At 39.4% G+C, this 24,012-nt stretch overlaps 1 protein-coding gene and 1 long non-coding RNA gene across 3 annotated transcripts in view; one reads left to right on the plus strand and one right to left on the minus strand.

Moving 5' to 3' along the window:
- LOC102395523 overlaps window positions 1–24,012 on the minus strand; it is a 377,402-nt gene that overhangs the window by 284,936 nt on the left and 68,454 nt on the right. The gene's annotated exons all lie outside the window — the stretch shown is intronic.
- Window positions 1,105–17,801, plus strand: LOC112578178. Its single transcript, XR_003102503.2, has 2 exons — window positions 1,105–1,213; window positions 17,729–17,801. It is a non-coding gene; the product is annotated as an uncharacterized LOC112578178 (long non-coding RNA).

Here is a 24,012-nt window from a genome sequence, read left to right on the forward strand (position 1 = left end):
ATCTAAAATCATCCTCTCAATTGTAATGCCAGAATTAATTAAATACAACCTATTGTTTCCCATTCCCAAACAGTTTTTAGTCACCAAATATCTTTGTCCCTAAGAAAACAGTATTTTCCTTCTTCTATAATTATTATAGAGATAAAAATCAAATTCCAAAGAAAACAATTTCCAGACACCTTAAGACAATAAAGCCAGCATTTGTTTGAAGAGAAAACAAAAACAAGATGGGAGACTCAAAAGGCATTGCTTTGTATAATAATTTAATTAATAGCATGTTGAGAAAAGAAAAACATTTTCCATCACTTTTTACTTCCTTTTGCGGGAGACTTCTACAATCTGTTGTGGCTGTGCAGGTCTCTGGCTTTTTTTCAGTGCATGCTGGATTTGCATAATGTGCTATAATGCCTCATGGGCACTCACTTAAGATCAACTGAGTTAATTTGCTTTCTTAACTCAGGTTTAAGCGTTTCATGGGCACTAAACTTCAGATCAACTGAGTTAATTTGTTAGCTTAGCTCAGAAAATTAAAATGATGGTTGCTCCATTTTGTTTTAAGCATAAATGTAATCGTGGTCCTTTGACTAAGCAGAGGTCCAAAATCTTTGTCTATTCTTCCCCAATCGAAAGAGCCAAAGATACAAGAAAGGAAAAATGCTGCAAATGTGTTGCCTGTGAGCAGGAACAACAGGTGTCAACTATTGCTCAAGCTAGTGAGTTATGTTGGAGTAGCCACGGTCCAACATTTTTCCTAGCCAAGAGAGTATAATCTGCCAAGACTTTTATCCTTTCTAAGAGTCCACTGTTAAATCTTTTCACTGTACCTAGAGTATCTGACCTGGAGGAGGAAATGGCAACCCACTGCAGTATTCTTGCCTGGAGAATCCCAATGGACAGAGGAATTGTCCACTAACAGTCCACTAACAGTCAGGCTACGGTCCACTAACAGTCAGGCATGACTGACGCGGCAGAGCGTGCATGCACGCAGGGTATCTGAGAAATGTTGCCTGCCTTTGAAAAAGTGAAGACACCATGAGTCAAGAAATGCTCGGCTGAGATCAGTAGAGCGCAAGACTGAAAGGGAAGCCTCATTTCATAGGAAGTGAGGAACTCAGGAAGCTGCCTAGAGCATTGGAGTGTGGCGCCTCCAAGAGAGCCACTGTACATCCACCAGACGATACGATTTGAGAAGAAAGCAAGAATATCGGCATGGGTATTTATTTCCCTATTTATATTCATTTATTTACTCATTTTTTCTTTCATTTTTCCAAAAACATGTGTGAGGCATTGTGTTAATGCCCTGGGCTTCCAAGTGAAAGGAAGAGACAAGTAGGTAGCCATAGGCAATAATCAATACCCGACAACTCACTATATTAAAAAATGTTTGCAACTTGAATTTGAATACCTACAAATGAGAGTGCTGAACGGTCAGAGCAGTATAGTCTGTTTGCAAATCTTCCTTTATGCTCTTTGTGTTCCAAGTACTGAGGATCTAATTCTTTCGCCATTCACTTAGTCATTCAATAACTATTTAATTCAGTTTGTTTTCCTGAAGATAGTTAAATTGGTCAATGTGTCTTCCTCACTGGTTTTGATAGAAGATTCATTGGTATAAGAAGATCTGTAGGAATTAATAGGAACTGCTTCTTATTTTTATTATGTCAATTGGATGAATTGCATTAATTCATAAATTTGATTTTTTAAACATAATACATTATGAAAAAATATGAGAACTTGATGAGTTGTGTCTAGCTGGAATTGAAGGATTAGATCAATTCATGAATTTGACTGAATTTTTAACATCATACATTCATGGGAACATATGAGGGCTGGATGATGTGTGCCTATTTGAAATTCCTCAGTTTTCCGTCAGGAACACATCTGACCCAAACAAGCCAGCCAGTCTATTCCTATTCATCAGATAGCTCAGCCTAGCAAACTGGAACAAAAAAGTTTCTTCCATATTTCCTTACAGTGCTGACCTATCCTTATTCCAATATCCGCCAAACCATTTAAAATTCCATAAATGTTCAAAGAAGCATGTACCCCAAATTAGAAACACTATTCCAGTTTCATTCCTCTAGTAGACATTATGGAAGCCAGATTTTCCTGTTGTGGTGTTTGTAATTGAGAGTTTGTAATGAGCAATGAAACGGCAGAAACTCAAGTGAGCCCAAGGTAGGATTTGATCTGTAGGCGTGGTGCTTCTTAGAAGTGGGTTCTAGTGAGAAATGTGACTCATACCAATAAAATTAACTCCAGAATTCAGTGCTCAAGGCTTTGCTATGCTGAAATTCCCTTTATTGCAAATTGTGCTATTTCCAATTTCTTTTAGTAATAAAATGCATGAATAGCCCAAAAAAGGCTATAAATAGTCAACAACGCCAAGAGCTTTCTATCAGAAGCTCTTGTAGAACCGAGGGACCAGAGTTCTCTGATCCTGTTCTCTCTTCCCTTGGGCAATACTCCACAATAACTCACTAATCATTAATAATTTCTTTGTCCATTTAGTTTCAATGAATACATAAATCAACTATTTACTCTAGGATGAGATGTGGGAAATTGTTTGAAGCCAAAATTCTTTTGTGCATCAACAATATGTAAATTACATCCTCTTCTGTTTGAACTCTGAATGCATAAAGTCACAGAGGGAAGAAAGGAGAATAACAAGACTCCAAATGGGAGGTAATTTGTTTTGTGCCTTTGTTTATCTAATGCTACCCTTTTGCTGCTTCTAAGTCACTTCAGTCGTGTCCGACTCTATGTGACCCCATGGACGGCAGCCCATCAGGCTCCCCCGTCCCTGGGATTCTCCAGGCAAGAACACTGGAGTGGGTTGCCATTTCCTCCTCCAATGCATGAAAGTGAAAAGTGAAAGTGAAGTCGCACAGTCGTGTCTGACTCTTCGCAACCCCATCAACTGCAGCCTACCAGGATCCTCCGTCCATGGGATTTTTCCAGGCAAGAGTACTGGAGTGGGGTGCCATTGCCTTCTCTGACCCTTTTAGGATGGCTCAATATCATGTTGTAATACAAAAGAAAATTGATAAAAACAAAAGAAAATGATGCCTACTGACTTTTGATGAGGTTGTGATGTGGCATACTATGAGGGTGCTTGCATTGTATCATTTTGTTTTTTCTTTTACTTAAAGCTGTTCATAGTTCAAACATAAAGTATTTCATGTAATTAGAGAAAGACACTAGATGTTATTTTACTTACTGTCCTCAATATTATATTGAACCAACCTAAAAGCATGACAATACATAAACAAAGAATGCAACAGAGTACTTAGGGTTCAAAGTCTTATTATTGCCATTGCTTTGTCAAAATAAAATACTATTGAGAAAAGTTAAAATACAACTAAAAAGACAATTAGACAGCTTGACAAAATCCAGTATAAAATATTTTAAAACTACACCACTAGTCCCTTCCAACATATACATCCAATGATTAAATTACTGATTTCGTGTATACAAAATGCAAAAATGCTACTCAACTTTGACGCACTGCATTGCTTTCTCATCTTGGTGGCTTGTAAAATGTCATCTTCAACAAGATCTAACATAGCATAATCCCTTCTGAAAACCCTGGGGGAATTATATAACTTAAGTAATTCAGGAAAGTGTCAAAGTTTTATTTCTTCTACCCCTAGGCAGGTTCAAAACTATTCTTAAGAATTCCTCACTATCACCAAAGTTTAATTGTGACTGAAGAGTTTTAGAAAATCCTACCTGTCTTTCAGTTCCAGGCAAGTGTTTTCCATTTGAAACTGTATCTCTGGCTCTACTGTGGTTTCTATAGTGACAATTGTGTATGAGTTTCATGGTGGGAAGATCCTCGGTATATTCAATAGAACCGGATGTGGTTTCACTGTGCCAAGGCTCTTTGGGCTAACAGAGTCCTGTGATGTTAAAGAGATAGATTCTCTCCGAAAAGAGTATTCCTAATTTTATCTTTTTTGGAAATGAGTACAATTATAGCAAATTAGAAAGAAAAAAAAAACTTTGCAATAGATTATAGCAAATTAGAAAAAAAAAGTTTACAATAGATGTGTTTGAATACAAGTTTACATGCTTCTCTTGGAGGAATAAACCCCTCCCTGCCAAGAAAAGAGAAAAAAGATCTGTAAATTCCACATACAGATAATGTATGATGAAATTAACAAGGCAAAAGAATGCAAGGATACTATGAAAGTTATTTTAACCTAAGCAATTCTTTTTTATGTTTCCCATCGTATATACATGATAGAATTTGAGAAACAAAAGGTTGGAAGCTATCTTCTAAATTATCTAATCTGCTATTAATAAATACACAGTTCAGCAAAGAGATTATACAAAAAAAAAAAAGATCATTTCCTGCTTCCTGGGAATATGTGCTTCTAAAACGTCAATGATACCTGCATGAGAAATAGGCAGAGACGGGCATCGAGGAAGGGAGGTTTTTTTTTTTCTCAGTTCCAACACATTGGAGATAAAAATTAATAGGCAAAGTGTATCAAAAAAACAGATGCTCTGCTGAAAAGCCCTTCAGGCAGAATTGCATCAGCTGGCTTTCTCTGGTGAGGCAGGACTTCAGCGACTCGCAGAATAATTGCTACATACCCCAGTCGAAGCATTTTACTGTACCTGGCTTTATGCTCAGGCAACCATCCCTTGATGGGGAGGGGGTATCCACGGGGGCTGGAGTAACAGCCAGAAGATGCATGTAATTTTGGATTATGCTTCTTTCAATTTGAAAATTGCCATCTCTCAGCTTCCTAAATGATCAGCAGCCTCAACAATTCCTTCCCTTACTTTTTAAACTGAGTGAAACAGTAACAACTATTGCTTGTAAAATCTTAGCACTCAGAAAAAAAAAGGTATAATTCTTAAGTGTACAATATGTCAGTTAAAAAAAAGCACAGGTCAGGATATTGTAGCTGAAAAAATAGAAAAGATTAAATTAATTTCCACACACAGATGACTTATGAGAAAATTAACATCCAGTTGGACATCTGACCACAAATTTGCGAACACTGGCTTAACGTTTAAGAGTGTGGTAAACCCAATTAAGAGCACACTACGACCATTTCTTATCTCTAGGCTAGTTAGCTGTTTGGAGCCTCTTGGCACTTTATAAATGATAACACCTATTTTGAAAAATGGAATCCCATGGACAGAGGAGCCCAGTGGACTACAGTCCACAGGGTCGCAAAAAGTCAGATACGACTGAAGCGACTTCACACTCAGTGAAGTCGAGGGGAGATAAAGTATAAAACTGGTGCAGCAGAGTGGCTGGGATAACACACATGCTGAGGAAATAAGATGGCCTTGGATGAGTGTTTATTGTAAACACGGAAGATTATCAGTATGTGTGTGTGTGTGTGTGAGTCGCTCAGTCATGTCCGACTCTTTGCAACCCCATGGACTATAGCCCACCGGGCTTCTCTGTCCATTGGATTCTCCAGGCAAGAATACTGGAGTGGGTTGCCATTTCCTGCTCCAGGAGATCTTCCCAATCCAGGGATCAAACCCGGGTCTCCTGCATTGCAGGCAGATTCTTTACCAGCTGAACCACCAGGGAAGATTATCTGTGTGTGTGTGTGTGTGTGTGTGTGAGTTGTTCAGTTGTGTCTGACTCAATGTGACTCCTTGGACTGTAGTCCACCAGGCTTTTCTGTCTATGGGATTCTCCAGGCAAGAACACTGGAGTGGGTTGCCATTTCCTGCTCCAGGGTATTTTCCCGAGCCAGGGATCCAACCTGCATCTCTTATGTCTCCTGCGTTGGTAGACAGGTGTTTTACCAGCTGAGCCACCAGGGAAGATTATCAATAGCCTCTAACTTAATCCAACAGAACAAAAACCACTCAATCCATTTGTAGAGGTCTCTTGGACTGCGAGGAGATCCAACCAGTCTATCCTAAAGAAGATCAGTCCTGGGTGTTCATTGGAAGGATTGATACTAAAGCTGAAACTCCAATACTTTAGCCACCTCATCTGAAGAGATGATTCATTGGAAAAGACCCTGATGCTGGGAGGGATTGGGGGGCAGGAGGAGAAGGGGACGACAGAGGATGAGATGGCTGGATAGTATCACCAACTCAATGGACATGAGTTTGGGTAAACTCCGGGAGTTGGTGGTGGACAGGGAGGCCTGGTGTGCTGCAATTCATGGGGTTGCAAAGAGTCGGACAGGACTGAGCAACTGAACTGATTGAACTGAGCCTTCTTGGAATCAAAACTTTTCCAATCCTGTGGCCACTGCTGAGTTCTCCAGATTTGCTGGCATACTGAGTGTAGCACTTTCACAGCATCATCTTTTAAGATTTAAAATAGCTCAACTGGAATTCCATCACCTCCACTAGCTTTGTTTGTAGTGGTGCTTCCTAAGGCCCACTTGACTTCTCATTCCAGGATGTCTAGCTCTAGGTGAGTGATCACACCATCATGGTTATCTGGGTCATGGAGAACTTTTTTGTATAGTTCTTCTGTGTATTCTTGCCACCTCCTCTTAATATCTTCTGCTTGTGTTGGGTCCCTACCATTTCTGTCCTTTATTGAGCCCGCCTTTGCATGAAATGTTCCCTTGGTATCTCTAATTTTCTTCAAGAGAACTCTAGTCTTTCCCATTCTATTGTTTGCCTCTATTTCTTTGCACTGATCACTGAGGAAGGCTTTCTTATTTCTCCTTGCTATTCTTTGGAACTCTGCATTCAAATGCGTATACCTTTCCTTTTCTCTTTTGCCTTTCACTTCTCTTCTTTTCATAGCTATTTATTTGTAAGGCCTCCTCAGACAACCATTATGCCTGTTTGCATTTCTTTTTCTTGGGGATGGTCTTGATCACTGCCTCCTGTACAATGAACTGAACCTCCATCCATAGTTCTTCAGGCATTCTGTCTATCAGATCTAATCCCTTGGATCTATTTCTCACTTCCACTGTATAATCATAAGGGATTTGATTTAGGTCATACCTGAATGGTCTAGTGGTTTTCCCTACTTTCTTCAATTTAAGTCTGAATTTGGCAATAAGGAGTTTATGATCTGAGCCACAGTCAGCTCCTGGTCTTGTTTTTGCTGACTGTATAGAGCTTCTCCATCTTTGGGTGCAAAGAATATAATCAATCTGATTTGATGTTGACCGTCTGATGATGTCCATGTGTAGAGTCTTCTCTTGTGTTGTTGCAAGAGGGTGTTTGCTATGACCAGTGCATTCTTTTTGGCAAAACTCTATTAGCCTTTGCCCTGCTTCATTCTGTATTCCAAGGCCAAATTTGCCTGTTACTCCAGGTATCTCTTGACTTCCCACTTTTGCATTCCAGTCCCCTATAATGAAAAGGGCATCTTTTTGGGGTGTTAGTTCTAGAAGGTCTTGTAGGTTTTCATAGAAGCGTTTAGCTTCAGCTTCTTCAGCATTACTGGTTGGGACATAGACTTGGATTACTGTGATATTGAATGGTTTGCCTTTGAAATGAACAGAGATCATTCTGTCCTTTTTGAGATTGCATCCAAGTACTGCATTTTGGACTTTTTGTTGACTGTGATGGCCACTCCATTTCTCCTAAGGGATTCCTGCCCACAGTAGTAGATATAATGGTCATCTGAGTTAAATCTGAGTTAAATGGACCCCTTCCAGTCCATTTTAGTTCACTGATTCCTAAAATGTCGATGTTCACTCTTGCCATCTCCTGTTTGACCACTTCCAATTTACCTTGATTCATGGACCTAACATTCCAAGTTCCTAAGCAATACCTATCTTTACAGCATCAGGCTTTACTTCTATCACCCGTAACATCCACAACTGGGTGTTTTTTTTGCTTTGGCTCCGTCTCTTCATTCTTTCTGGAGTTATTTCTCCACTGATCTCCAGTAGCATATTGGGCACCTACTGACCTGGGGAGCTCATCTTTCAATGTCACACGCTAGCATAGTAATGCTCAAAATTCTCCAAGCCAGGTTTCAATAGTATGTGAACCATGAAATTCCAAATGTTCAAGCTGGATTTAGAAAAGGCAGAGGAACCAGAGATCAAATTGCCAACATCCTCTGGATCATTGAAAAAACAAGAGACTGCCAGAGAAACATCTACTTTTGTTTTACTGACTATGCCAAAGCCTTTGACTGTGTGGATCACAACAAACTGTGGAAGATCCTTAAAGAGATGGGAATACCTGCCTTGACCAGACCAGACCACCTGACCTGACCAGACCACCTGACCTGCCTTCTGAGAAATCTGTATGCAGATCAAGAAGCAACAGTTAGAAGTAGACATGAAACAACAGACTGGTTCCAAATAGGAAAAGGAGTACGTCAAGGCTGTATATTGTCACCCTGCTTGTTTAACTCATATGTAGAGCACATCATGCGAAATGCTAGGCTGGATGAAGCACAAGCTGGAATCAAGATTGCTGGCTGAAATATCAATAACCTCAGATACATAGATGACAACACCCTTATGGCGGAAAGTGAAGAAGAACCAAAGAGCCTCTTGATGAAAGAGAAAGAGGAGAGTGAAAATGTTGGCTTAAAGCTCAACATTCAGAAAACTAAGATCATGGCATCCAGTCCCATCACTTCATGGCATATAGATGGGGAAACAATGGAAACAGTGAAAGACTTTATTTTTGTAGGCTCCAAAATCACTGCAGATGTTGACTGCAGCCATGAAATTAAAAGACACTTTCTCCTTGGAAGAAAAGTTATGACCAACCTAGACAGCATTTTAAAAAGCAGATACATTACTTTACCAACAAATGTTCGTCTAGTCAAAGCTATGGTTTTTCCAGTAGTCATGTATGGATGTGAGAGTTGTACTATAAAGAAAGCTGAGTGCTGAAGAATTGATGCTTTTGAACTGTGGTGTTGGAGAAGACTCTTGAGAATCCCTTGGACTGCAAGGAGATTCAAGCAGTTCATCCTAAAGAAAATCAATCCTGAATATTCACTGGAAGGACTGATGCTGAAGCTGAAACTCCAATACTTTGGCCACCTAACTTGAAGAACTGACTCACTGGAAAAGACTCTGATGCTGGGAAAGATTGAAAGCAGGAGGAGAAGGGGGTGACAGAGGATGAGATGGTTGGATGGCATCACTGACCAACGGACATGAGTTTGAGTAAACTCTGGGAGTTGGTGATGGACAGGGAGGCCTGGCATGCTGCAGTTCACGGGGTCGCAAAGAATCAGACACGACTGAGAAACTGAACTAAACTGAATTGAGTCTTCTTGAAATTCAAAAATATATTAATTCAATATAATCTTCTCCAAAAAAGAAGAAATTAATGAAAACACAGAAAAGTCCATATTCTGTAATTCTAAAAATATGTATTATTTCAAGGTTCCAGAATCCCTGAGTTCAGACTCTGGCTCTGTGACCTTGGCGTAAGCCCATGTACCTCAGTTTTGTCAGGAGTAACGTGAGGGGACTTCCCTGATGGTCCAGTGGCTTTCAATGCGGGGCATTCAGGTTTAATTCCTGGTTAGGAAAGTAACATCCCACATGCTGTGGGGTGTTGTCAAAAAGTGAAGGAAAAAAAAAAGATTTTAAGAAAAGGAGCAAACTGGGAATAGTAAGTACTTACTTCATGGCATTGTAGGGAAAATTAAATGCATTAATTTAATATATATAATGGACTCTGGGAGATACTGAAAGACAGAGAAGCCTGGTCTGCTGCAATCCATGGGGTCACAAAGAGTCAGACACAGCAATGGGCTTATGACAGTGCCTGGTATAAACCTTCGGCAAAGATTACATACTGTTGTCACCTGGAAAATCGCAGAAGTTAGTTTCCTATGTAGTGATTACAGTACATTTGGAAACCAAATTTAAACAAATTATTCTCTTAGTGATGCAATAAAATTACTAGTAAGGTAGCAATGTTTTAATTATGAATAAATGTAGATTTTTAAACTTTTACAATATTAATAATGAGTACACATTTTTTAAATGAGAGCACCTTCTTGTTTGCCCTGAAAATGAAGATTTGAGTAATGCCTCAGGTCAAAGGAACTATAACAGCATCGCATTATCTACTGCTGAGTACTCAGGAGTGATTGGAGTCCCATTAGCAGATCTGAATAAAGTGTAAAAGAAATTCCTCTCTAAATATATGTGAAACCATCCTGATGACCTAGTTTTTAATTAAAATTTTACTAGATATGTAAACTCTGGGAGATCAAAGGCACAGCTTCACAACTGAAATAAACCTGTGTTTGATATACTTACGATATCTGAAAATCTAAAATACTCTGATACTGAGCCATCAATAGTGAAAAGTAACTTGTAAGCAAACTAAACTGTATAAAGGGAATCAACTGTCAACATGGTTTTGCTGAAACACTGTGTTTAATCCCAGATAATTTAAGAAGGGGCTTCCCTGGTGGTACGGGCAGTAAAGAATCTACCTGCCAATGCAAGAGGCCTAAGAGATACGGGTTCAATCCCTGAGTCAGGAAGATACCTGGAGAAGAAAATGGCAATCTGCTCCAGTATTCTTGCCTGGGAACTCCCATGGCAGAGGAGCCTGGAGGGTCACAGTCCATGGGGTTGCGAAGAGTCGGACATGGCTGAGCGACTGCTCATACACTCATATAGGTCATTACAGAGGATTGAAGTGAGTTCCCGGCGCTATTCAGCAGGTCCTTCTTAGTTATCTATGCTATATATAGTAATGTGTATGTGCCAACTGAGAATAGATACATGTGTATGTATAACTGACTCACTTTGCTGCACAGCAAAACTAACACAACATTGTAAATTTAAAAAAAAGAAGTTTGGCTTAATGCTCAAGTCAAGTCTTTCTGAGGAAGAATGGATTGGATAAATGCTACACACAAATATATCTTATATACCCTAATCAAAAAAATAAAAGATATATATATATATATATATATATATATATATATATATAAAACCAAACTCTCTACCCAACATCCCTACCCAAAAAAAAAAAAAAAAATACAAAAACAAAATTATTTCACTATACCTACTAACAAGCCTGCACATTACAATAATGTAATTCAAGCATAAACGTGTAAAGATCACTTCTCTTTCAACTGAAGTCTAGAAAGACTGTTGGCAGTCAAAATATTTATTTAACTCAAGAGTTCTTTGAGTAATTTCTTTTCCTTTCAGACCTATTTTTCTAAGTGAGCCTAATTCAAACTTATGAACATGTCATGGATATGATATTTTTGACGTCATTCCAAGTTTCTGTTTCCTTATCAGTAATCCAGGTCCTCTGTGCCCGGTCACATCTGCCATTATTTTGTATGAGGGTCACTGTAGTGGGCTGACAAGAAACCTGGACCCCAGGCCCGTGGAGGATTGAGTCCCGGCTCTGTCACAGGGCCAGTGTGTGGCTTGGGGAACATCACTTGACTTTCTGTGCTGGTGTCCTTTTCTGTAGACGAAGAGTAATACTATTTCTCCCATAGGGAAGTTGGAAGGATTGTGCAAACTCAGCTAAACGAACTAATATTTATAAGTGCTTAGCAGAGTAACTGAGAATGTAATATGGCTTAGACAGTAAAGAAACCGCCTGCAATGCAGGAGACCTGCCTTCAATCCCTGGGTCGGGAAGATCCCCTGCAGAAGGAAATGGCAACCCACTCCAGTATTCTTGCCTGGAGAATCCCATGGACAGAGGAACCTGGCGGGCTACAGTCCACGGGATCACAAAGAGTCGGACATGGCTGAGCACATGTGTGCACATACACACACACAACAGAGCAACTGGCCGACCATTCAACATTTTTAAATAAATGGTAGCCACTAGAAAAAATGAGGGGAGGGGTGTAAGGAAACTGCGACCTAGGAAACTGGTCCACCTGGGTGACAACATTGAAAAAGCTCTCCCTTTCTAGAAGAAAGAGGCCAAAGAAGTAGGGAAATCCTGCACCGTCACAGGTCCTAAGCCTCAGAAGGGAGAAGCATTTTATACAGGATGAGAGAGAAGAGAAAGACAGAAGGGTGCTTCTCCTCTTCCCTTGTAGAGCTCTAGGGAAAAATAACCAACGTGCCCACTGTTATTCCACAACATAAAGGAGCCATCGTCAGCCCTGGAGAGAGCTTAATTTATGACTCCTGGGTCATACTTGGCCCTCAGGTTGTTTATCCGTGACCCTGAAATTCCTGCTAATATCTCTCAGGGGTGGAGTGTTGATCACTGGGTCTGGTTGCAAAGCTTCGAAGACAAAGTTGAATTAGTTAATAGGGTAAAGGGACTGCGTAGACAAGGGTGATCGATCATGTATACACACCCTACCATTTAATGAATGTGCAATTGTTTACTTAGCCGTTTTCCTTTTAGTCAATGGAAAAATAATGTGATGAGATCATTATTGTGACATAACCAAAGAATTAGATGAACATAGATAAAGCAGCACATAGTTCTATCTGGGAGAACAAAAGACAGCTTTAAAGAGGTGGTGTCCTGTTAGCTGGTCCTGAAAGATGGCAAGGACTTCATGTGTAGACTAGAGAGGCAAGGGCAGTGCATGCAAAGGAAATAGCTTAAACAAAAGTATCAGCGCTTAAAAGCACATGACATTTTAGTAACGTCAAGTGACGTCAAGGAACAAGTACACTCAGACCGCGGAGTGAGTGGTGGTGAGGATGAGGCCCGGAGGAACCACGAGGGCAGATGGTAAAGAGACCCGCAAACCATCCTAGGGAGCCTAGAGGCCATCCCGTGCGCAAGTGGACTAGACCCACGGTTTAGAAACACATTGCACAGTGGAAAAAACACTGCTTGTAGCATCGAGGGACACATTTCTCCTGAGGCCAGTGTCCCCATATGTGAAATTAAATTTCAAGAAGTAACTCTGAGGATTAAGTAATCTGAATTAGTAGGTTCTCAGCAAATGATACTTATACGTGAATTGGCTACAAGTGCAGAGACTGTTTTAATGGAGGAAGAAGATAAAAACTGTGTTCTAGAAATAGATAGTAATACTCCAGGCAGGAGATGGTGAGTGATGAAACTAGGGAAATGGTGATAGGAAAACATGTAACCAAAGGGTTCAAACTACGTCAGGACTAAAAGACAGGCCCTGATAACCAGCTGGATGTAGTAGTGGGAACAATGGAAAGATGGAAATGAAATCATAGAATGTCACTCAAATGACTAGTGAATGAGAACAGGAAAAAAGCAAGAATAGAAACAGAAGGAAAAGTGTCTTGAAACCTTGAACAAAATTATGACCGTGTCTTCATAGGCTATATTAGATGGAAAGTAAAGTTGCAATTAGGTAAATTTGATCAATATTAGTAACACAGAAAATTGAGGCACTAATACACTTTTCTATCCACAGTTTCAGGATGAAAGAATGAGCAAGGGCAGTAACTTATCTGAAATTTTTCATAATTTTGGCTTTTGGATTTGAGGTAAAGTAAAAATGAAAGTCAAACATCTCAAGAATGGCTTGCAAGATCAATGCTCCTCAATTTAATCTTCATTCACATACTCCTTGGCTCCTGCTGCTAAGTCGCTTCAGTCGTGTCTGACTCTGTGCGACCCCATAGATCTCAGCCCTCCAGGCTCCCCCGTCCCTGGGATTCTCCAGGCAAGAACACTGGAGTGGGTTGCCATTTCCTTTTCCAATGCATGAAAGTGAAAAGTGAAAGTGAAGTCGCTCAGTCATGTCCGACTCTTAGCGACCCCATGGACTGTAGCCTAACAGGCTCCTCTGTCCATGGGATTTTCCAGGTGAGACTGCTGGAGTGGGGTGCCATTGCCTTCTCCATACCCCTTGGGGAAGGTGTTTAATGTAGTTGCATGAGTATGGTGGTGGCTCAGCAGCAAAGCATCTGCCTGCAATGCAGGAGACTCAGGTTCCATCCCTGGGTCAGGAAAATGCTATGACCAAGCAAATTGCAACCCGCTCCAGTATTCTTGCCTGGAGAATCCCATGGACAGAGAAGCCTGGCGGGCTACAGTCCATGAGGTTTCAAGAGTCAGATACCACTTAGGGGCTAAATCACCACCACCATGAGTGTGGCAAGAATACACACATACATATATACATGAAAACACATAAATATACACAGACACATACACCTATATATAGACTGTATATACAGACTATATATATTTGTGATATGTGTATATATAACCTACGTATGAATTTCATGAGCATGGCAAAAAAACAACTATGAATAGATAGATGGATCCATACATACATATACATACTAAGTCGGACACAATTTGGTGGCTGAATAACAATATATGTGTACATGTGTGTATATATAAACTATATACATTAAATTATACAAATGCATAAACCCACACCAGGTTACGTAAATAAATAAACCATATATATTAAAAATTGCATCAGCTCGAGGCCAGGGGTAAAGACTTCCCTACTTCTGTCCCTCCGTGACTGCAGAAAAGGAGGAGGAAGCCAGACTCAGGAGGCTGTCCTGAGCATCTTGAAGCTGCTCCTCTAGAGCAGCTGTGTCCTTTACACAAGGGAAGTTCTCCCCTTGTATCCTAATTGGGCATGAAATCTGACTCACCAGCCCAAGTCCTATTGGAGCCGTCCAGCAGAGCAGCTGCCTGTGAAACCCCTTCAATAACCCTCATCCAGTGACTGAAATTGACATGGGGCAAAACAGGGGGCCCCTGTTAACCTGGCAGATGCCACGAGGACCCGAGTCACCCCGATGCTCACCACGCACTGTGCCAAATTGCCCGTTTGTTTGTCCTCCCAGTTTCTCAGAGGCCAGAAGTAGAACAAGAGCCCAGATATTTTTATCCGGACGGTAGCTCTAGTGACATCATATTGGCAGGGTGTGTTATCCTTTTCACAGACTAACTCATCCGGTTAGCGACGAGAGAGCACACTACTCGTGAAGAGATTAGTCCGGAGAGAGTGTGATCCGCTGAAAGTGTAAAGATTGGCATCTCACTAAACCACCTGTGGTTACTGTTTATTGCTGGCAGGCCCCTGCCAGGCTCTAGGTACACATTCTATACTGAAGGCAGAATCCTATAGTGCTTAAAATTGCAGGCTTTGGAATCAGACAGTCTAGACTCAAGTCTCACAGTTATTTCTGGGTGATGCTGAGCAAGTTCCTTAACCTCTCTAAGCTTCAGCTTTCTCAGCAGAGGTTGCATATTGTTTTTAACACATGGGCTTGTTGCGAGTTTGTTAATATAGTGGATATAAAGTGCCTACTGTATAGAAAGAGCTCACCAATATGAGATGTTAATACTAGATGGCATGTTTGTTTTTTTCCATCAAAATTGTCGCAAAGTCAAGATTGGTTTTACGAATTCAGAGGGACAAAAGCAAGTGGTCTCATGCAAAACTATCTCCCCTGCTGACATAAATTTGCAAAATTAGTGGTTTCTATATTTTATGTTTTGAAAACATTTTATTATTAAGAACTTATTCACACAATATAAATCTCTCTTCTGAAAACCCCAGATAAAAGAAATGAGTTCATTTTTATTCAAGACTGTAAAAAAAAAAAAATTCATTCCCATACATGCTACCTTGTTCAAGAGGAAAAGCTTAGACTTGGAGGAAATGGGCTTCTGCATTTCTCAGGATGTCTAATGAAATTTATTGATTTATATTCCATTCTGATTACTAATTAGAGTTAATGCAACTTAATGACCCAGCTCCTCTCCAAACTACTTATTGAGATAGGGATGCCCTAAGAAGTTGCAGATGGTGACTGCAGCCATGAAATTAAAAGACCCTTACTCCTTGGAAGAAAAGTTATGACCAACCTAGACAGCATATTAAAAATCAGAGACATTACTTTGCCAACAAAGGTCCATCTAGTCAAAGCTATGGCTTTTCCAGTTGTCATGTATGGATGTGAGAGTTGAACTATGAAGAAAGTGAGTGCTGAAGAATTGATGCTTTTGAACTGTGGTGTTGGAGAAGACTCTTGAGAGCTCCTTGGACTGCAAGGAAATCCAACCAGTCCATCCTAAAGGAAATCAGTCCTTGGTGTTCATTGGAAGGACTGACGCTGAAGCTGAAACTCCAATACTTTGGCCACCTGACTTGAAGAACTGACTCACTGGGAAAGACCCTGATGCTGGAAAAGATTGAAGGCAGGAGGAGAAGGGGACGACAGAAGATGAGATGGTTGGATGGCATCACTGATTCAATGGACATGAGTTTGAGCAAGCTCTGAGAGTTGGTGATGGACAGGGAAGCCTGGCATGCTGCTGTCCATGGAGTCACAAAGAGTCAGACACGACTGAGTGACTGAACTGAACTGAAGTGAAGAAGTTGTGGGTGCTTATCCATACACTCCAGTAAGATACTGAATATTCATGCCCTGAAGACCAGAATTACTAGGAATAGAGAATTCTGGTGAGTATTCTTGGATACAGGAAAGCCTATTTTTTCAGTAATTGTTGTACTGAAAATCATTCCAACCTGCTTAACACACAGATAATGGACATATATCTTGATGGTGCTCCATAAATCTTACTGCCCTTAGGAAGATCAGAGAACATCTAGTCTAATCTCTCATTTGTAGATAAAGAATCTGAGATACAGGAGGGTTAAGTAAGTTTTCAAGCTCCCACCACCACTTCATAGCAAGGTAGAGTTTTAACTCAAGTTTCCTGAGGCTCCTTACATTGCGTTTTTGCGTTGATTTTTTTTTCAGACTTTTTTCCAGACTAGTGCTTAAAATGACATGAGGTTTTATTGTTTGTTTGTTTTTTGGGAGGTGGTTGGCTATTGTTTGTTTGTTTGGGCGGAGAGTGGGGGCAGATTGACCGTATCATATGGCATGTGGGATCTTAGTTCCCCAACCATGGATAGAACCCATGCCCCCTGCACTGGAAGTGTAGAGTCTTAACACCAGACCACCGGGGATGTCCCTTGATTTTTCTTTAAAGATTCCTGATGTTGAAAAGTCTCTGGTCCTCAATCAGGGATTTGAATTATGAGCATCTAGGAATGCAGGGCAGACTTGGCAGGAGATTGAACAGTCTGAAATGCCCACTGATGCCCTAATAAGTCTCTGAGAGCCACTTCTGTCTTGGTCTCTGTCTCCTCAAAGTGCAAATTAGAGAAGAGGAAAGGGGATCTGGTGACGTGAAGCATTGAGGTAGTAAGTTTCTCATTAAGTCAAGTGGTCCCCAGTAGTAACATACTAATTACCCATAGGGTTAATGCACTCCTAATTCCTTCTCTTGTTGCGTTTTCTTTGTGCTCTGTTGTTTCAGTCGTGTCCAACTCTTTGCAAGCCCAAGGACTGCAGCCTGCCAGTCTCCTGAGTCCATGAGATTTTTCTGGCAAGAATACTTGAGTGGGTTGCCATCCTCCCCTCCAGGGGATCTTCCTGACCCAGGGATCGAACCTGCATCTCCTGCATTATTTACCACTGAGCCACAGGGGAAGCCTCATTTTCCTGGGACCATGTGTTTGGAGAAAAATTTTTCTGCCAGCAGATGTTTCTGTATCTTAACTGCTTTGTCCTCAGAGGGGTCCTTGTACACCAGGGCTCCAGGGGATGTCCTAGGGGCAGAAGCTGTGGTCTCTGTAGCCGTGGGGCCATAGGAGCAGCCTCTCATTAGCAGAGCCTTCTCTGCTCAGCCACACGCGGTCCCTTCATTTTTCCTGACCACAGTCTCAGTAGGTCGCCCACAGATATCGAGCTCTCACCGTCGCCATCGTCACTTCGCTCCCCTTCTGCCCAAGCCTATTACCACCTTTCTGTCATGAGCTAAAGAGAAAAATAAATTATAATTGTTCTTGGCTTCCCAACAGCATGACGGGCTGGCCTGGTTTGGAAACTGCCTAACTCAGAAAATGGGCTCAGTGAGGAGCAAGTGTGCAGAGGTAAGTGTGCAGACGTTGGCGTGTGTTACAGATGGGGACCCCCGCAATGCTGTCACATGGCGCACAAAGCAGTTACCGGATAATGGTTTCCGTGAGAAGTACACACACACACTCTACTTCACATAGGCTCACCAGGACCAGGTTTGTTTAACACCAGTTGCTCTCCGTGGACAGCCTTGGAGGGCATGATGCTGAGTGAAAAAAAGTCGGACAGAGAAAGATTAAGATCGTATGATGTCACTTACATGTAGAGTCTAAAAAATGCAACAAATGAATAAATAAAACCAAAAGGAAACAGACTTATGGATATAGAGAAAAAACTGTTACCCGTGGTGGGAGGGGTAACGTGGTGAGGGAGGGGGAGGTACAAACTATTGGGTGTAAGACAGGCTCAAGGACGTGTTATACAACATGAGGAATACAGCCAACATTTTTGTAACAACTGTAAATGGAGTATAACCTCTAAAATAGTATAAAAATCAATTTTTTTTAAAAAATTGTTTGCTCTTCATCCCTTAAGACAGAGATTAACAACAATATGCCTTGATACGATCAACATTATCTCATATGGATAAATATTAAAGGATTACTTCCAAAATTTAAGACATTTCTCGTATTATTGGTATGTGTCCTTACAAGTAAACAAAACTTTTTTCATACACACCAACTAAGAAACATATTCAGGCTTAGGGCCATCTATATGCATACTCTACTTTTCAAATGTCTGCCCTCAGGAAATTCTCCTAGCCCTCTGGAGTAACTTATCCATAAAATTCCTTTTGCTTTTCTTGTCATTCATTAACAAGCTTCATAAGTGGAGTGACAGTCCTCCTAAATTAAGTACTGTATACTTCAGGCTAATTTTATGTTTTTTATCACAATAGCAGCGCAGTATTAGCAGCCTATTATTTTGTCAGCTTTCTCATTTAGCAAAGCAGCTTCAATTTATTAACAGCGAGGAGTGTGCATGAATCAATACGTTTCATTGGGCAATGTGTCATTTGTTAATCGGATATTGATGAGATTATTGATGCAGAGCTAATTAATCTCCAGCCCAGTGCTAGCCTTCATATGTTTCCTTAATTATGTCCTTCATCTTAGTCTCCTGGCTTGAGCACCCAGACGCGGAGCTGTAGACAGTGAGTGAGGCAAGCTGTCAGAGGTTCTTTTCACACATTTACAATCCCTTGGCAGCGAAATTATTTTCTGAGTTGTAAATAGGTATCAAAGAGATATTTAATAACATTTGGCAGCAGATTGATATTGATTGGTGTGGACTGGCTTCAGATCCAGCAGCCATAGAGTTTTGCCTCTGAAGGAGGCTATTAAAAAAGAAAATGCTTAATTAGTGATCTACAATTGCATGAGTCAGTTGTCATCTGCCCTCTGGAATTTAAAAATTGCTCTCCTACAGACGTTGTTCCTATACCCTTGGTTCAATATTTCAGATAATTTTGTTTTCTTTTTCACTTTAACCGTTTATTGTCACCTTTCTTACCCATGGACAGCATACATGGGGATAGAAAATTCAGAGAGACCCAAACCCCTTGTAGTTTTAAAGACTTAATTCAGCCATGAGTAATTCCACCGCCTGCACCTGTGTGTCCGAGAGCCTAAAGAGAAACCCTCTCCCACGTCAAGGCTCTGGCTATTCTGTCCCTTTTATAATTGTAATGTTTTTAACCTTTTCCCTTTTCTAGAGTTCCTTCTCTCTAGACTGCATTTACTCAACTTGTATACTTGGCAAACTCCTAGACAGTGTTTGAGACTCTATTCAAATATCAAGTCCTTATTGCTATCATTCTCCAGGTGGATAAAGGTTTCTTCCTACATGCCTTCTGCCATCGTTGTGTGAACACAGTAATCATAGCACTCATGATATTACTGTATTTGTAGGTTTTTGTGTATCTCATACTTGCTTATTGATGACCTAAAATCAATGGACAAATGGTCAATAACCCCAGGTGGTCTATGACCATTGTTGTCTTCTTCTCTTGTAGCAGTTGCGTCCCTCAATCCCAGCCAACCACAGTTTGATGTCTAAAATAATGCATATCCTTCAGCATATAGTAGGTGCTCGCATTGCTTCATGCTCAGTTTCATTCCTTCCCTTTGCTGATCCTGACCCCTTTATAATTGGCAGATTCTCTGTGCCCATCTGGTACTCTGACCTCACTATTATTCCAAATACTTTCCTTTTATCAAGATGTATCACCAATTGGTTAATTCCCTCCATTTAAAAAAAATGTGACTATCAGAAGCTCCTAGTTTTCCTTTTACAGGGAGTAGGCAGAGAATATAAAACATTAAGAAAAAGACATATTCATGAAATGCCATAGATGTTCATTGTTGTTCATCTGGACCCAAGCAAGGACAACAGATCTGTCTAGTCAGAATCAGCTCTGTAATTCCAATGATGACAAAGTCAGAGACTGAACTCAAAGAAAAAAACAATCACAGATCTATTGTCTCCAAGACTTCCCCAAACCCCAGTGAGATAATCACTACGAATGACCCACGAACTTACCTGTGGGTTACTGACCGTAGATCTAGAAGCAGCCTGCCATCTATTCTCAGCTAACACTATCCAGAGGACATGCAGAAAGTAAAATAGTTGATAATTATATGGTAAATCTAGAAATGGTACATAGTAGAGATGTATCTAATTCAAATCACAACTTTTCTATTTACTATAATAGAGAAGAAAATATGATTTTATGCTATGACTCATACACCCAAGAAGAGGGAAATAGAGTTTAAATAATATAATCAAATATTAAACCAAATCTAGATATACACACTAAAGACCATCTGTTTCATTTTGGTGTTCAAATATAACAATAATACTGAAAAAACTTTACAGATTCAATCTTTACCTAAAAGCGTTGAGGGCTTCCCTGGTGGCTCAGCTGGTAAAGAATCCTCCTGCAATGCGGGAGACCTAGTTTCAATCCCTGGGTTGGGAAGATCCCCTGGAGAAGGGAAAGGCTACCCACTCCAGTATTCTGGCCTGGAGATTTCCATGGACTGTATAGTCCATGGGGTGCAAAGAGTCGGATACAACTGAGCGACTTTCATTTACTTTAAAAGCATAGATGTAATAGAAGAAAAGGAATTTAGTTGGCAATTGCAGTATATGGACTAAGCTGATTAAGAGTGGACTAGGTAATTTTTACAGACCAAATAACCCATGAAAAACTCTTGGAAAGTCTTCTCCATTGAAAAATGAAGAATAATTTTTCATTAAACCAATTCTAGATATGAATATAAGTGAAGACAAAGAAAGGCAAGATTTACTTAGATCAGCATTGTTCAATGGAAACAAAAATGTAACTTTAAATTTTCTAATAGTCACTCCTTTAAAAGTAAAAAGAAATAGGTCATAGGTCAGAATTATTTTAATAATGTATTTAGTTTACCAAATATTTCCAAAGCATTATTATTTCAGAATGTAACAAATATTAAAAAAAAAAAGCAAACTATTTAATTTCTTATTTTGTACAAAAGTCTTCAAAATCACATTTTAATTTTCATAGAAAATTCTTGAACAATATTTAGATTTCATCATATTTATAGTTGAAAAGTCACATTGTTCTAAACATTCTTAATAGTTTTCCAATAACTGAATCAACCATCCCACCTCCAGCCAAAAACTGGTTGTTTTTAAAATAATGCTTGTATCCACATTAACAAAACTGGCTGGTTCATCTCATTTAAAAGACTTATTTGACTTTATCCAAAAGCACATTAATTTCAAAATTATGTCTGTACAAGTTAAGTAAACCTACTAATGCTTGTGCCAACTCAGTATTACTAACATTGAATTCAAAAGGATAGTATAGAAACTGAAAAGAAACTTTGTCAATATTAACAAAGCTTCCTTCAAATTTTTTGCAATTTCAAGAGCCAATGTACGTAATGCTGTTGATTACAGTTAAAATATTCTGCATGTTGATTCTTGTATGATCATTATTATTGATCATAAAGTCATTATTATTGATTTCAACATAAATTCTTACACCCACCTACGAAAGTCACAAATAAGATTTCCTTCCTTTGGAGCTTCAAATTTGGCTCATTTATATGCTGTGTGTTTTTGGAGAGAAATTATAAATCACATTGTTATTTTTGCCTTTGATTATTGAACATTGAATATATTGAGCGTTCTTTATGTTGGAGTTAACAGCACAGTAAACCTTTGTAAAATTCTTCTATGATCCCACCAGTGAGTAATGACAAGAACATAGATCATCAAATTCTTTTCTTCTATTTATTTCAACATTTCTATAAGCTGGTGATAATTAATGTCATTTGCACATCTCTGTGGAATGATTTTAATAACCATATCCACAGTATTTTTCATAGAATCTGCTTCAGAAAACCCTGCACAAATATTTCCAATCTGTATTATACAATGGAACAAAGAAGAGAAGCATCAGTCCTTTGTTGCAAAATTTCAGCAAAACTTGATTTGCTGTCTAACATAACTGGAACCGTGTCCATTATTAAAAAAACTAAAATTTGTATATCTAGATGAAATTCTTTGGTAGGTGTAGGATGCAAAGATATTTGCACCGTTGGTTCAATTTTTTAAGCCATGAATTGGCAATATTTCTTCATAAATTTCAAAGTCCTTTGAGAAAAAAACATATATCCAAGGCATTGAGAGGACAGTGTCTTATATCTTGCAATTCATCTAAAGCTTAAAAATAGTATTTGAAATTTATAAAATTTTGAGTACATTGCTCTCTGAGATTGTTAGTAAGGTCTTTTATTCTACAGGCAAATATATGGTAGCTTAACCAAAGATTTTTTACTTTGTATGAAATATTTTTAGTCTAATCCTCATAATTTTCTCACAAAATTGCCAGAACTTAAATCATTTCTTTTATCATCTCTCCAGCTAAAAAATGGAGGTTTTCTGTGTGTGTGTAAGAATTCACACTCTCTTGAAACTAGTCAATTTTACAAGCTCAGATTCTATTAGAAATCGCTTAAAAATAGTTTTTTTGGACATTCAGTTTTGCTTTCAGGCATCTTATTTCATTGATTCCTTTTGACTGTTGAGAGGAAACTTCTTATCAAATTCACTATGAATTCCAGAAAATATCTCCTTACATTGTCAACTTGATCATCTTAAAACTTTGTGTACACAGTAAACAAACCATCTTCTCTGATGCGCTCTGCTGTCGTAAATCGCATTTGCCATTCTTAATGAAATCTTTGATACCTCCTTCTGTTCTCTTCTTTCATTTATGGTTCCAGTTCTCGTGTGCTGCTGCTGCTGCTAAGTCGCTTCAGTCGTGTCCGACTCTGTGCGAGCCCGTAGACGGCAGCCCACCAGGCTCCCCCGTCCCTGGGATTCTCCAGGCAAGAACACCGGAGTGGGTTGCCATTTCCTTCTCCAATGCATGAAAGTGAGAAGTGAAAGTGAAGTCGCTCAGTCACAATTCTGCATCAAATGGCATGTCTTTGTCTTGAATCTTTTAATGTGTCCATACTTAACTTTTAACTACGTGTGCTTAGTCGCCCAGTCGTGTCCAACTCTTGCGACCCCATAGACTGTAACCTTCCAGGCTCCTGTGTCCATGGGATTTTCCAGGCAAGAACACTGGAATGGGTTGCCATTTCCTTCTCCAGCGGATCTTCACAACCCAGAGATTGAACCTGTGACTCCTGTGTCTCCTGCATTGCAGGCAGATTCTTTACCGACTGAGCTACAAGGGAAGCCCAACTTTTAACTATAATATCTTTTATTAAAAGATAATTAAAATAATAAGTACATTAATATGATTATCAGTTAAAATTTATATCATTATCACTGTAATTCATGCAATCTTCATAAAAATAGTCAAATATATACATTGCAGTGTTATTTTGGTAAATTAAAAAATATTTCAAACAAAGTCAATCCATTTACACCAACTAGATCAATACTGTATTTCTGTGTTATACTAGCAACAATACATATGCCCAAAATGTTCTCTAGAACACAACAGTGATATCTCTCACAATTCAACAACTGAAGAGAAATGTAGTCTTACAAAAAAAATGAAGTTGTGTTTAGCAGAAAATACTGTATACTGCTTCGGATTTTATAATTAAGTTAAAATCAGCCAAAATAAATTAAATAAATAAATTTAAAATTATATGTAATTAAATTAAATAAAACTTAAACTCATTCATGCTTGTCACATTGCAGGTGCTCAATA

Source organism: Bubalus bubalis, chromosome 2 (assembly GCF_019923935.1).
Source record: "Bubalus bubalis isolate 160015118507 breed Murrah chromosome 2, NDDB_SH_1, whole genome shotgun sequence".
NCBI classification, from domain to species: Eukaryota; Metazoa; Chordata; class Mammalia; order Artiodactyla; family Bovidae; genus Bubalus; species Bubalus bubalis.